Genomic DNA, 13,954 nt, shown 5'->3' on the forward strand with positions numbered 1-13,954 from the left:
CAGTCTGAGAATTCATTCACAGATTGTAATAGCTGGAACATCGCTGGCACAGACCAGGAACAGCTTCAGCCTGTCACAGTGTGAAACGCTGGTGCTTCTTGCAACATCAGACCTGGCACTTTTATATGAGTCAGCTGCGGGATGAATGGAATTCACACCAGAATGGCTTAATTATTATGTTGATCACTGAGCTCCAGAAACGCCATGGAAATGCGATTTCTGTGATGCTTCCGATATCGCATGTTTCCCCCTTTTTATTTCTGTCTAGCAAGAATTTCCTCCATCATTTGTAGAGTAACAGGGGGTTGATCTCCACCTGAACCTGAGACAAGCTGCAAAGTCCTATCACTTCTAGCCTGGAACCACTTTTCTTCTTGAATGATAGCACCAGACTCCGACAAGAGAGAGAAGAAACCGGCATCCTCTTTCCCTCCCACTGTTGATAGGAGTACTTTAGTCCACAATTTCATTTGAGTGCTCTTAAGTAAAAAATAATGGCATATCACACTGTCTGCCTTATTCTGATTCAGGCCACTGGTGCTGCTAACCTGTCAGGAGAGTTCTCAGGGGGATCCTACTGGCAGCTCTGCTGGGATCTGGGGCTTTTAGACTTGTTGCTCTCAAAAAGGAGAGGTGACAGGCTTTGTGTGTGCTACAGAATTATTTAGCCTAGTGAAACACATTAAAACATGCTGTAAGAGCTACAGAAGGGTCTTATTAAATCTTCTCACAGAGCTGTCTGATATAATAAGAGATTTAAATTTAGTGTAGACAAATACAAAGCCTTTTTGTGCCTGTGGAAAACAATATTAGCTGTACCAAGAGCTGGCTCTTCATTAGCTGTCTGTGTTCAGGAAAGGCGCATTGATATCACGGTGAATAGTTCTCTGAAAGCAAGATTCAATGTAGGGTTAGGTACATCGAATAACATTAAGTGGTTGCAGCGAAGCAAGCACATTAGTGTCTTGGAAAGAGCCTACGGTTCTCGTCCTCCCATCACCAACAAAATACAGCACAGAGGAGGGTGGCTTCCCTAGAAGGGTCTCCAGCTTGGAAATGCTGAGAGGATCCTCCGAGTTATGAATGGTAATGGAGAGAATGAGCAGGAAAAGATGTGTTCATTCTTTCTCACATAATCAGAGCAAAGGGTGCCTAGCTAATTTATTGAGTGGCAGATTAAGAAAAAGCACCAGAGTGTTCCTTTTTAATCACAGCGTGTGGTTAGTGCTTAATGATTAATGCACAAGTCATTTCCATGGGATGTTGTGGAGGCAAGACAGATAAGACTTTTAAAAAGGGGCTAGACAGAGCTATGGAGGGAAAGTTAATTAGTAACTACTGAATATGGGCATGACCTTTTGCTGACGGGATGCCTGAAATGCTATTACTGGAAAATAGGAGAGTATAACAAATACAGACAAACTCTCATTAGCCTCGTTCAGCTAATATTTTTACAAGTACTGCAGCTGGCCGTAGTCAGAGACAAGAGATTGTCTCTGGGGCTGTATGGCCCCTAGATTTGGCCTTCTATGCCTGTTCTTCTGCCACATTGGCTCTAGCAAGTGACAATTTTTAAATGCTTCTATTTTTTTAACCCATAAGAACCCATACTATGCAGAACAAATGCAGGCCAATTATTTCACTTTAATCAATGACTCCTGGAAAAAATGAGGATTAGCGTCACTAGAAACAGATACAGAAACAGCATGATGCTCTATCTGTACATATTAACATAAAGGAAAGTGGGAAGGCAGCGCAGTGGAGAGAAGATGTGAAACGGTTTCAAATCTACATTAAATATTAATAAGTCTGTGCCTAAAACAGACTCTCACTCAGTTATTCAGTGGACAAGTAAGAGAATGAGGTAAAAACAATGTAATGTGCTGCTTCCTGGTTATCATAACATAACAAAGTCTTATGTTTTGCTGTCTTCTGGGGCTCCTTAGAGACACGGCTGGCTTAGTTTCCTGTTTGGATTTCCTAAAGGATACAAGCAGTAAATGATGCAGCATAATGAAGGGATTATCACCCGGACAGGGCTTTCTCTTCTGCTTTGGCTCTTCCCCAAACACTTCAATAATTTTTAGGAGTCACAAAAGCGAGACAGAGTGCTGCCTGCGTGCTTCAAGATCTGGACTGCACAAGTTTGTGCACAGAGAATTTTAATCTTTACCAAATGAAAGGGCTTTTGTCATGGATTTGGTCATTACCTTATTTTAAAGTACCAGCCACAGCTCTGCTTTCTTCCCTAGGAGTTAGACCTGTCACACAAGAAGGAAATAAGGAAGTGAAGATATAGATCCTGTTCTGCTTGTGATAAAATCGTCTTTGCATTAGGTAACATTAGTCAAACATTTGACACTTGCGAGTGTTTCTAAGCTGACAAGCTTTTATGATGTCCTCTGACTCCTGGTTAGGAGCTAAACCAGAGCTGTTGGAAGACAGTAGAGTTCTCTGCACCATAGAATTGGGATGAGGTCTGCAAGCCATAAATATAGATATACAATTGAATTTGTATTCTCCAGTGATTTCTCATCACTGAAGGCATCATAACAGGCATATACAGCTAATTGGCTTAAATGAATATGCATGACTTGTGAATGGGGAAAGGCAGACTAATGATAGTCTACCATACTGAGGTATGCATACCTGATAAATACATGAACAGTGAGAATGATACCAGATATAACCCTGATACCCGCTGGGGTAAAATTGTCACCTCCAAGTATTGACAGCTGCTTACCAGGACCTTTGCTAAGATCATCACTCCAAATATACACATGGAAGCTGTTAATGGGGTTTTTGTACATCTGCATAGTGAAAACCAAAGAAGGCATGAGTCAACTCTTCTTTCTAAAATTAGAAGCGGCACCCAAGTGAGCAAAAGGTGCCAGAGACCCATGGTCTTTTATAGACATTGGACAGGCATCCAGCGGTTTCTGTAACACCATCCATGGGTGTTACAGAAACCATTTTATGGGAAAGATTTAACGTTAACTGCACCATTTTAAACCCCAAGTCATGCACCAGATAGGCCAGAGCTGCAGGGCTGCATGACTTTACATAGCTCACCTTCTGTCAGCTCAGATTTACCCTCTGTTTGTTTTCCTTTAACTATAAACATATTACTATGTTTAAATTGTCATTGTGGCATAACCTTGCAGCTGTATTATTAAAATGCACAGAACAGTCCCATGATACTGCTGAGGTGCATGCAAACTCACAAGCAATTAAAACTTTATATTCTGGTTCTTGGTCCCCATCAAATTATCCACAGTAAGGGTGAAAGTGCAAACTACTTCATGTAGTATAATAACGACAGTTTGGCCAACTAAGAGTTCACTCTTAACTAACCAACCTTTTCAGCCTCTCTCTAGACTCAAAGGAGGCACGTGCTGTGTCAATCCCTTTAGTTCTGGATTTCTAGGCATTCGTATTGTGAATCTGAATAAAGGAAGAGTCTCACTTTAGCCCTCAAAGTGAGGTTTATTTTCCATAGAAAACAAGGGATGGGGGGTCTTTACCATGTACTGGGGTGTCTCTCTGATACAGGCTGAGGCCCGCAGCTGGACCACAGGGACACACTCAGCTCTCAGGTGCTGAAACCTCAGGACTAGAGGCAATAAGCTATAGGGGTCTTCACAAAACCAATGTAAAACAGTGACAGGAGGCTGGGGGGGAAGAAAAAAATTTGGAAGCTAGGTTTAAAATAATTTTCACCAGTTGTGGTCGTCTCCACAAGAGTCAGCCCACATTGCTCGGGAAACTTTAAAAGCTTACAGCTATAAGTGCTCTCATTTGCCACATTGCGCAAAAGAATTTCTGTTCCAACAAGCCCTCCTTTTTTTTTCTTTCTGTGGCTTATGCGGTCTCATTACTGTAACATGTTTACCTTACAAAATTATACATCATAAAAGCTATGTGCAGAAAGAAATGCTGCCATCCCCATGGGAATACGCAGCACAGAATGATGGTTGTGTTTGAGCCACCTCATGGGGTTTCCAGTTCCATTTTCCATTCTGGTTTGGGGGGACTTAGAGATCACTTTATCTCTTGAAACTCTAAAAATAACCTGTATGATCTCTCACTTGTGTTGCTTTTTTGACCTACTTGGTTAATGAAAATTCAGCATCCTGTGGGTTGTCTCTATCTGCAGGAGAGATTGATGGTGGACTCAGATATCTTTGGTGCACTTCTGTTCGTTCATGTTTTGCAAATAAAGTCTTATTTCCTGACCGCAGAGTGCTTTGTGTAGGAAACTGTTCTTACTCACACTTCCAAATCCTCTTTCAGTGAGTTTTGTTAGATAGCTTATTAGATTTATTCTTGAACTATAGATTAAATATGGTTGTGCATTCCAGATTTAATTTAATTATATGCTGTGTATCTGCTATATAAGTTCTTAACAATTAGCTGAAGCTTGATGGTCACTGTGTTTGAGCAGTTTACAGGAAAGCAGAGCTTTAGGCCAGTCACTACTACTGATCACTATTTTGACCCAGTGTGCTTTTTTGCAAGCCTGTAAAATGAGACTGCCCAACTACGTCGCACAACAGCAGGCGCAAGTGCACAGGTTGCCATCTAGTATTATTTTGTTGAAAGCAGTAAACAAGAATGCCTGCAGCACTGAAACTATTGTCAGAGTCGCCAGGAATTGGCTGCAGAACAGAGAAAAGTCAGAACAAGTGGTCCGCCTTAACCCAGTAGGATTTGGCATCCCAACACCTATAAGCATTTCCTGCAAATGATGGAGAGGGTATCCATTGCAGGAACCGATGGCTCCAGACAACAGTGTTGACCTGACTTAATATATTCTGTTTTTATAGCGCTGACACCTGGCAGGGAGATATATTAGAGAAGGGATACTGAGTTTATCTGTTTGTCTAAGAAAATCTGTACAGTGGCCTGTAGACATCAAACATACCTAAGGCTGACAGCTGACCTTTCCAGACAGACGTTGTCTCCACCTTGTTACCTGCATAGCTTTTGTGGTTGCTTCTTAACAGTCTGAGCTCCATGAGCTATTCCCATGTATTTTATGCCTTGCTGCTTGTGCGACGGTTTCTACACGCTGTGTGGCATATGACCATACAGTTGAAAGCATCACTATAGTGTTTGCTACGTTGTCCTGCAGAGCTCTTCTAAGAGTCCCAGCTCTCCATCCCAGCTCTCTCTTCTGAAGAAGAGACATAACATGGGACACAGAACTGTGGGATGGCAGAAAGTAGTCTTCCTGTGCTCAAGCTCTGCCAAAAATGGGTAAAATAAAGAGCTACCAAAAGGGACAAGGTTGAGTCCCAGAGTCCACCATTCAGTAGGGTTTCCAGGCTTGGGGTGGACAGCTGGCAGGGGTCAGAGATGTTGGGACCTCAGGGACATTCAGCAGACACGGATTTGAGGGCACAGGTTGTTAACAGAACATGGGAGGGCTGCTATGATGCTTTTGCAAGTGTATATATCCTGCTGGAACTGGAGGCAGAATGAAAGAGAGCTCTTATGGACTCCTCAGCACTGAGCACTCCCACCATGTGGGCTGTGAATGTATTTTTCCTGTGCAGTTCATACACTGCAGAACCAGGATTGTGAAAGAGGGTGGAAGAGCTCCAAGGCTGAATAATCTGAGAACTTCAAGCACATGCTGTCCAACAGGAAACTCCAAATCTGCACCCTGAAAAAAGTCTGGGGGAGGGAGAGACTAAACCCATGAGTTTTTAGCTGGCAGGATAGAAAAACCTATTCAAAGGTGAACTTAAAAAGGGAAAGAAGCTGAACATCATAGCATAAAAACAATTCTCCTTCACCCTCTTCCTCAGTGGGGTCTTCCATGAGCAAAACCCACGTGTGCAGGCTCTAGGGAATCCATGGGCATGGCAGAGCAGCAAGGGCTTCTTTTTGCTGAATGATGCCCCAGTGTTTTCAGAAGGAAAAGCCTGAATCTTTGGATGAAGTTGGAAGAGATCAGATGAAATGTACTAAAGATATGAAAGAAAAGAAATGAGATGGAGTGTTGTGAAATGAAAAGCGAAGTGCCCCATGGGATTCTCTGCTCATTTTCAATAGGGTTTTGATTTGAGGTTTTGTGAGCTCTTCAGTTCACCTGGATTCACAGGCGTGGGGGTGGAGATGCAGCCCTGCAAGTCCTGAAGTGACTGTACGCTCTGTACTTCCACGTCTTGAGATTACTGTTTTCTTCCAAATGCCAAAAGGCTGCCTGCCTGCCTGTGCTCTTTCAAAGCTTCTCTCTCCCCCGTGCAATCAAACAGAGTCTAGTCATCACTTTTTGAGTTATTTTTAACCTTTAGCAAGAAAACTCCTAAATAAGTTTGAAACACGGTGTCACAGGAAGTGGAATAAATGGGGCAGATTTCAAAAAAAAAGTGCTGATATGGTTTTTCCTTCTAAATCTTTCTTAGGCTATATTTAAATACATAGTTCAATATGTAAACTATATATTTTAACCTGCATTATTGCTATAGTTTCTGTTTATGTATTATAAGCTTTTGTTAAAAATACATCTACTTAGAGAGAGACAGCTTACTTTGCAATGTTCGAATCAACTGATGGACTGGAACTCAGAGTCTTTGAAAGACGCTGGAATAGTTTTGTTCTTGGGAAAATGACATTTCTGGCTCAGCCTGTATAGACTTACACAGAACTACCGCGCTTAACGCAGGAGAGTTTGGCCGTGGCAGTAGGTAGCTGAGTTTGCTCTGTGCCTGACTGAGGGCTCTTGCGAATGCACCAGACTTGGAGGAGATGCCGACATCGCTTTTGCATCTTATAAGCACTTGGAACTCAGCCTGAGCTCAGGCTTTGTAGAAATATTGCACATTTTTATGGAGGGTACCTGGAGGTGCCTGAACCCTTTCCAAAAGGACTTTTCTAGCAAGAAAGCTGCCAAGCCATACTTTTTGTCTGATTTTAAAACAAAGGCAGATAGAAACCATACACTCTGCGTTCTGGGAGGCTTGAGCACTGGTCACACCTGACATTTTCTCTTGAGAATACCAGCAATTTAACTTTAAACCTTCTTGCCTGATATTCATATTATCTTCCTTTCTAAAATTAACATAAAGATGTTTTTAGATGAATACTCAACAAACCTTCACAGTGGTGCACTGCAGGCAATGAACTGGAACTGAAGTCACATTTCAAATATGGTGTATCACATAAATCCCAATTAAAAGGATGAGAGGCAAAACCAATGTAAAAATGAATGGTTCACAAGCTTGTCCTGTATATGCAAAAATTCATATTATAATTTATAATTCATTCATTTATATTGTGATTTGTATTAGCTCGATGTTAATAGAAGTTTCTTTTCAAAACGTAGAAACAAATTTTAAAAGAAGAAAACTTTAAATTCATATCTATGTGCAGGGATGCAATTAAAAGCAGATGTTATTTCAGATGAGATGATGCTATTGCTTACGCAATATAGTCCCATGGCTCACATGATTAATGTACAGGATTTCATGATTACCTCTGTACATGTTTTAATCAGTGAAGTAAAAAAAGATGACCATAAATTATTTATTATTACTGATTTTCATTTCCAGACTATTCCTCCGTTAAGATGATTCAAAGTTCTCCAACTTTCATTTACCTTGCTGACCTCAAGTAGTAACTCAAGTCAGTCCAGTGACTCATTTTGGATAGCTGTTTCAGCATCTAACTGGGAAAATCAAGGTCAGTCAAGATACAGTATTTCAAGTGCCTCTGTTACATGTTTGGACTTGTTATTTCTGCTGTATGTGCATACCAAATTAAAGTTTTGATATTGCAGCTTTATACATGGCATCTCATTCAAATCTATTAAAATACCAGACTAGTGTACTCTCTGGCTGTGGAAGCAGACCAGGGATAACAACATTTCTTCCATGTCTTTGATAAAGGGATTCATTGGTTTTGCTTTGGTATTTTTTTTCACAGTTTTCACAAGGAAGAAATCAGCTTACTTGGGAATTACATTATGTCACATGCAGAGCAAAAGCAACTGGTGTATTGCTCAGAACTGAACTGATAATGATTTTTTTCTAAATTCCTCTTGTTGAAGAAGTACAAACAAGTAAGTCTTTTTCATGCTCTGTGTGTGCTTGTTTAAGATGTACAAAGCTCTTGGCAGGGGATGAGGAGGACATCAGGGCTTTTATCACTTCCTGACATTTTTCATATTAAACAAAATTACTCCCCTCCCGCTTCATTTTTAAAGAGGTTGCAGTGTGAACTGACTCCAAGTTCATTACTAGCCTGCAAGAAACACATGGGGGTTATTATTTTGATTTGTGTTTCTTACTGTATTTTGCTGTTTTATTACTATCTCTGCTGGAGCAATACAGAGTGTAATTGCTGCTCATAGCAATAAGGGCATGGCTGTAGCTTCAGCTACTATGGCTTATCAGCCTCTAAAAATCCTTTTTGACATGCATCGGCAAGCTTCAAAAAGAAAACCAGAAACATCTTAAAAATTCAGTACACACCTATTGCTCTTTATTTTTCATTGTGTTGTATATGGAGGAATTTCAGGGAAAAGCCTTTGTTCGAAAGGTTATCTGGTCATGTTCAGAAATCCCTTTTGAGATAGTGAGCCTACCTACGTGCTCATGAAGGAAAGCAGCTCACAACAGAGGCACAAGTGCTGTCCCACGACCTCTCTTCCACCTGCACACTCCCTGGCACGCTTCTGCCTTGTGCCAGATAGCACTCTGCTAGGAAATAGCTGCTCCGGTACAGGGACTTTTCCCAGTCAGCTGTGAAGCTGAGGACACCCTTTCGAGAAAAGCTTCTGGAGTTTAGTCTAGCTGCATGGAGAGAGACCTCAGACAACCTGTTCTCTGGCCCATTCATTTATTTGTGTTAAGATAACTGGGGATTGTCACGGTCCAGCTGGATCTCTCAAATTTACAGGACAACATGGTCTGTAAATTAAACTTTATTTTACGAACATTAGGAAAGAAAAGAAACAAATCCAACAAATGAGCCCCATTCCCTTTTGTGCAGCCTAGTCTACCATGTGAATTCACTAATTCATCACCTAATTCATGATGTTTCTAATTCACAAGTTCTCTAATTCATAACTCTCAACTCGTAACTCATGCGCCTATGAGTAGAACAGTTACCTAGCTGATGGTGAGTGTGCTCACCCTTCCTCCCCCATGAAGGTGTGGACAACCCCTGTGTCGCACCGGGAAGCACGAAAGCCTCAGCAGTCCAGCCACTGTTGGAACTGCTTCAAAAGCTTTTCTGGGCTAAGCTGATGTATTTATACCTTCCACCTTGGAAGTTTGGTCTATACAGCTTCCATGAGTTATTGGATTCTGAAGAAACTGCCAGACAATCGATATGCAAGGATGATGGCTGCAGGAGACAGCAAGCTGTCGGTGATAGTGGCTGCGTAATGACCTTTAGCCCTTACTGGACACCGTGTCCTGCCTATGTGTTGCCCGTGCTTTGACCTAGTGGCACTGTTCCCAGCATATGTCAGGCCTTAGCGTGAGCTGTGTGTTAGCCAAAATCTGAGCAGGAGTTGAGTGAACAGTCACAAAGATGCAGGTCTATGGAGTAGTTTTCAGTTTTGTTGTGTAAGCTGTATTTTATGGCAGAAAAGATAAAGGGGCAGGGCAAGAACATGGCAAAAGATAAGAAATGCAGCTTCAAAGCCTGCAATGCAATGCTTCTTCAGCTGGAAAAAGCTGTAACTCCAAAGTAGGGATGCAGAAAAGTTTTTGCATCTAAAAAGAATTTGTGCTGTGTGCTACACTGCTAACGTAGACCCACCCTCAAACTTCACCATTAATCATACCAGCATCCGCCTTGAGCAACATAAAGTGCAGTCTGCATCTCTCATTTACAGTAAGTTCATCCTTTGTAGCCTTCATAAAAGATGTGATGACCTTATTAGCCAGTCTAGGTGTGGCCAACTTTGCCAGTATTGGGCTATCAAGCAGAGATTTTTGCTCAGCTTCTTAGGGTGTGTATACACCTACCTGCTAGGAGGTGCAAATGCTCTCACCAGTAGATCCGGTATGTTGTAGGCGGTGTCTGTTTCTCTCACAGGGCTGAAGCAGGTTATGGGAAGGGCGAGCTGATGCATGTCCTGATGGAGGCATCTGCACTAAGGACTGAAGACGTGCCTGGGAGTGCCACTCGGCTGGAAACTCGGGGACACCTCCAGGCCCCCTCGTTGAGGCAGAGATGCGGAGCATGAGGGGACAAGGAGCACTGAGCCACTTTCCCAATTCTGAAGCTGTAAGAGGACTAAAGAAATACCTGTAAGGGATGTAAATGTTGTGAAAATTTGGGAAATATTTAGGCACGCTGGCAGTTTTTTAGGCAGCTAGGGAATTGCTCTCAAGTAGAATTCTATTCTTCAAATTAAAAATATGCAGAACTTGAAAACAGAGGAAGATTGTTTGGCAGCATCTTCTCTTTTTCCCCACCACACATGAAAGAAGGAGATAAAACAGGAATCTTCAGCACATCCCTTTATTGTTATATGTTTTTCCAATTGCCTGGAAATGAAGGAGAGAAACATAAAGAGGTAGAGCCAACACCATCTCAAGAAACTTCAAAATAATCTTACCTGCTCATAATTTGATATACTCATACAGTGAAAATGACAGTTTCCAACTTCTAAGGGACATTAAAGTATTTCTAAGTTCCAAGTTTCTAAGTTATAAGTATATGGGATAATAAACTCCAAGGCATGAAAGAGTGAGGAAAATGATAAGGTGTGAAAGGAAAAAGTTGCATAAGGGATGGGATGATGACAGACACTTCAGGCACACATTTCAAGGTTTAGTCAAAACTAGTTGAGTACTGGCAACGTCACTGCATGATTTAAGTAGTACCTATTACAGCCTGGACAAAATCCCTCCCTGTTGAACAGCTGGATTTTATATTGTACAAAAATGATCTCATTTAATTAACTAAAAGTATTGTCTAATGTGGTTTGCTGTAATTCTGGAAGAAAATTCTAGATTCAAATGACTGTCATAGTTCATGTTTTAATGGAACTTTGACCTTATGTTCACTACTAGACAAAGGAAGAGCTTTTGAATCTTTTTGAGCAGACCTTTGCTGTCCTCCTGGCTTCAGACTAAGTGATGCCATCCTTCACAGGATTTCTTGTAAAATTAAGGTAAGAAACCATTTGTATTTGAAGTTGGCTCAGCTGTTTATTCAAGATTGACCTACTCAAAATGAACAATGAACAACGAATCTGATCCGTAAGACAAAAGACTTCACAAAGAGTTTCACCTAATGAAACACAGTCTATTTAAAGACTTTGTGAAGTGAGCACATATGCAAAAATACTGGCTTGCTTAGCGCTATGTATAAGAAAAATGCCCCAATGAGCCATCTTCAATAGGAAGCACCGTCAAGCATTGAAGAAGTCACAGCTATGTTGTTAAAATGGGTAAAATACCAATTATATTTAAGACAGTTATTTATAAAAGCATATCCCCTGCTTACTAAATCAGGTCAATTTCCATCACTAATTGGGTTAGCTAACCACAAAGGCACATGCCTCACTTCCTCTTCAAGCATGTCCTTTGGTGGCTTCTAAGAAAGTTACAGCTTGTGTACTTCACAGCAATACTTTGAAACACTCCAGAATCATTAATGTTCCTTTTATAGCCATCACCTTCCTTCTGTTCTGCTTTCCCCCTCCTTACCTTAGTTATTTCCCCTTTTCTTTTTATCATCTTAAAATAAATTTCCCTTTTTTCATCTTTTATACGTTAAGCTGCTACTTTATATGAAATTTTCAGTGTTCAGGGTTTTTTTTATGATACCTTTTTCTGTAACTTCTTTAAAAATTTTGTTGTTTCTATTTTTGTTTATTTCTCTTCTGTGTTTTATTTTCTCCTCTAATAACGCTATGCACACATGGCTTTTCTCCACTCATATCCTCAATTCTTTACTAGTTCAAATACTCCTTTTCCCCTCTTCCTTTTTACATCAGGTTTGGCTTCCCATTCTCCTTCTCTAATTTGTTTAATTCAGCCCCACTTGTTTTCATCATTATGAGAAATTAGGAACTTTGAAACTAAAATACCATAAAATATGCAGTGTTGATGGCTCATTTATGCAATACATTTGAGAAATACGGTGAGATGATGTCAAATGTTAAATGTCAAATTCCTGCTTTTATAGAAAATGGAAAATTCCACAATACAGTGTCCAGGACAGTCTTTTGAGATTTAGCAACCTACAACTCTGAAGATTTCAGCCTTACTGAACATGGTCCATGGCTTTGGAGATGTAAGTGCTGAGCAGACAGAACAAGTCTGAAGAGCAATATGACCCTCCAGCCTAGGAAGAAAATTGGATATTCCCTGTATTTACTCTACTACCCTGCAATGAAACTAGACACTACTACTGAGAGAGGGAAACATGACTCTCCTTGGCTGTCCATGCTCATCCTGCAGCTGGTAAGCCGGGCAGCAGGAATCACTCTGCACGAGTGCACAGGGGACTACACCTGGGCCAGACGGAAAGAACGGAGTGGAGAAAGAAGTACACGATGCATCTCGGAGAAGAGGTTGAGGGATGCAGCTGGGGAGTGGGAGAACTGGGCCAGGCTGGACATGGAGCATAAGACTGAGAATCAGACTAACTCCACTTAGATTAGGAGAAAGTGGTTCATACTCTGGTGAGCAGTTTGAAGGGATAACAGAGAATAGGTAAAGTGGGTAGGAAAGAGAACCTGATAAAGAGAATAAGTTTTTGAAAGAGGTGGAGATTGTCTAGACAGGGAGACTGGTATTAGCCACTTTTGTAGGAAGAAAGAAACAATGTGGGGGGAGTTTGACAGAAGATGGGCATACAGGGACTGGGAGACCAATAAATGGGTGTAAGAACTACAGAAGAGGAAACTGGGAACTGGTGAGAATGCAGGGAGGGTGTGGTGGAGATGTTGGTTGAAGCAGGAGGTCAGTGGAGAGACTGGGAATGACAGCCACTGGGCAGGAGCTCACGGACTCATGGACAGCTGTACTGAGGGATTCTCCAGAGACAGGGAAATGATGGGGACACTGGAGGTGTCTGTTTTGGAGGAAGAGGAGGGAATGAGACTACATATCAAAGGACGCTATGACTGGGGTTAGAGGTCAAAGAAAACAGAGACTGTGACAAGGAACTCCAGGTGCATCTCACAAGACTGAGAAAGTAGGCAAAAAGGTGGCAGATAAATCTCAGTATAGGTAGATGCAAGGTAATGCATGTAGATAAAAATAATCTAGCCCATGCCCACATGATTCTGAACACAGAGCCGGCACTTACAGCTCATGAAAGAAAGCCTGGACTAATCATTGACAGTTCTCTGAAGGAATCACCTCAATGTGCAGTAGAAACCAGAAGACCTAGCTAAATGGATTGAGAGTAAGACAGAAAGCATCATTTTGCCAATATATAAAACCTTGAGGCACCTGTGTAGAGTATTGTTTGAACAAGCGAGTATCATATGGTACCCTTAATTCAAGATATAGGTGATTAATGATGATGATTAATTAACTGTCCCATGAAGGGGGACAAAAGGCTGAAACTTTTCAGTTTACAGAGAAGGTGGCTGGTAGGGGAGAGGAAAGATATCGTTGGCTTCCAAAATTTCAATGGCAACAAGTAAGATGAATGTAGAATTTTTGTTCACCAAATCTTATGGTACTAGGATTAGAGGACTGTCATTGCATCTGGTACTTGGCTTACAAAAAGGCAGTACTTTGCACAGTCAGTACTGACCTTCTGGAAATGGTTGCCACAGGCAGTTGTGGAGGCAGCAGGTTCAAAAATGAATTAGACTAATGGTGTAGATACTCTTGGGAAAACACATCAATGTGCCCTCTAACTCCACACTGGCATTGCCCCCTTGCCTGACTCGTACCCCCAAGGCTGGATCTGCCTGCTAGACTCTCTTGTGGGTCATGGTCAGGATCCCCTCAGATGTGTTGAG

General features: G+C 41.5%; 1 long non-coding RNA gene across 1 annotated transcript; it reads left to right on the forward strand.

Annotated features, from left to right (window-relative positions):
* The first annotated feature begins 6,420 nt into the window (after positions 1 to 6,420).
* LOC138681893 (uncharacterized) lies at positions 6,421 to 13,509 on the forward strand. The gene is made up of 3 exons (XR_011322094.1): positions 6,421 to 7,689; positions 11,040 to 11,140; positions 12,160 to 13,509. It is a non-coding gene; the product is annotated as an uncharacterized lncRNA (long non-coding RNA).
* Positions 13,510 to 13,954: the final 445 nt, after the last annotated feature.

This window comes from Haliaeetus albicilla, chromosome 25, assembly GCF_947461875.1.
Source record: "Haliaeetus albicilla chromosome 25, bHalAlb1.1, whole genome shotgun sequence".
NCBI classification, from domain to species: Eukaryota; Metazoa; Chordata; class Aves; order Accipitriformes; family Accipitridae; genus Haliaeetus; species Haliaeetus albicilla.